We start from the raw sequence: 1,844 nt of genomic DNA on the forward strand, positions 1-1,844 counted from the left end.
GCTAAGTCAGGACACGTGCGAGCAAGGGGGCCAAGTGTGAGGGTCTGGCAGTGGGCCTCACCTGCTTGCCGCCTCCTCGTGCAGAGAAAAGCTCGAGAGGGCCTCTTTCAGTCACACATTAGCTAGATTTGGTTCTCTAATGGGTGGAACATCCAGGGGACTTAGACCAAGTGTCAGTTTGAATCAAGGGCTGTTGCAGGGAGCTAGAGTCTGATTGGAACTTGGAAGTTATCTTTTAGGATGTTGTTAACTGATATTGCATTAGATATGGGCAGAACAAAGTTTTGTTTTTTTTTCCCCTAGCTGCCCCTGAGAATTTGTTTGAAAACAAAAGGAAGATATATATTTCCCTAGTACTATTTAAGCCTCTTTAGGCCTCAAAACATTTGCTCAGGGGCTGAAGAGTGAAATTGGTGTTTTGTAGGCTAAGGTCTAGCTGAGAGTAATCCTGTTTTAGACTTCAGTCAGAAGTGTGAGGAAGGGTGAATAAGGAGAGGGATAAATGTGAGTGCTTGACCATGTAGGAATATCAGTTGAAAAAACTGGGGCTTTCTAGCCATATAAGTGAAGAAAACTCACTGAGGAATAGGAACCGTGTGATGATAGAACATGATGACTAACTTGTAAGCCGGATTGGAGGGACTGTCACATATGAAAGAGGAATTAGCCTTGTTTTGTATGCTCCACAGCATAGCGATATATCCTGTGAGTAGCTGCAAAGAGTCAACTTTCTGTTCAGCTACTGCTGCCAGAGTGATTGACAGGTTTGATGACCGGTAAGATGGGGAAGGTGACTTCCTGGCAGTGAGTAGCATTAGACAACTGGCATCAACCTCCCTCTTGGACACAGACAAAAGATATTTAGGCAAGACTACCTCTAGAAAAGCTTGGAAGAAAGACCACTGGGAGCATGCTCTGCTAGGCTCATCTGACAAGGAATATCTGATGGTGAAGTATCTGGTTATAGAGATTCAGAGGGCTTGGGTCGGGAAGAGTCTGATGAAGATCATATGAGTGCTGCTGAGGTTCAGGTGTCTGACAATGGGGAGATTGGACTGGTCTAAAGGGAAAAGAAAAGTTGCTGTAGAAAAACACCGGGTTTAGTGTCTGGAACATTAGTGACTTTGAAAAATTTACTGAAGGGATGGATGATTATGGTGGGATCAGTGAGGAGGAGGAAGAAGAGGAAGGTGAAGAGGAAGAAAGTGTCGTGGAAGGAGATGGTGAAGAAGACTTTGAGGGTAAAAGTGAGGAGGACAGGGTTGAAGACAGGAACAGTGAAGACGATGGCGTGGTAATGATGTTTTCCAATGTCAAAGAATCAGAGGAAGTGGAGAAAGGAAAAGCTGTGAAGAGCCATAGCACTGGGGGACCAACTCTTGGAAGGCAGAATCAAACTACAAAAGGCTCTGTTGACCACCAATCAAGTTCCTCAACCAGATGTTTTTCCTATTTTCAAGGACAAGGGTGGCCCAGAATTTACCAGCGCTCTAAATAAAATAGTCACAAGGCTTGCAATCCAGAAGTTATAAAGCAAAATCCACAAGAAGATAGATAGGAAAGCCAGCAAAGGAAGAAAGCTTCAGTTTCATATCCGTAGCAAGCTGCTGAGTTTCATGGCACCTATTGACCATATTACAATGAATGATGGTGCCAGGACAGAGCTGTATTGCTCTCTTCTAGACAAACTCCACCCTTCTGGTGACAACAACTGGATTAAATTACTCATCTCTTTCTGTCCTGAGACCCCCAGCTAATGATCACAAGGACAGAAATCACTGCCTCTCTTACTTTCTTGAGGCCTTGAGATAGGACCTCCACACCCCTCAGTGCCTCAGCCAAGT

The 1,844-nt window shown here is 44.6% G+C and overlaps 1 pseudogene; it reads left to right on the top strand.

Annotated features, from left to right (window-relative positions):
* Positions 1-651: 651 nt before the first annotated feature.
* Positions 652-1,532, top strand: LOC102834542 (annotated as a pseudogene).
* The last annotated feature ends 312 nt before the right edge of the window (positions 1,533-1,844 follow it).

The sequence above is a fragment of the Chrysochloris asiatica genome, unplaced genomic scaffold (genome assembly GCF_000296735.1).
Source record: "Chrysochloris asiatica unplaced genomic scaffold, ChrAsi1.0 scaffold00375, whole genome shotgun sequence".
In the NCBI taxonomy this organism is placed as follows: Eukaryota; Metazoa; Chordata; class Mammalia; order Afrosoricida; family Chrysochloridae; genus Chrysochloris; species Chrysochloris asiatica.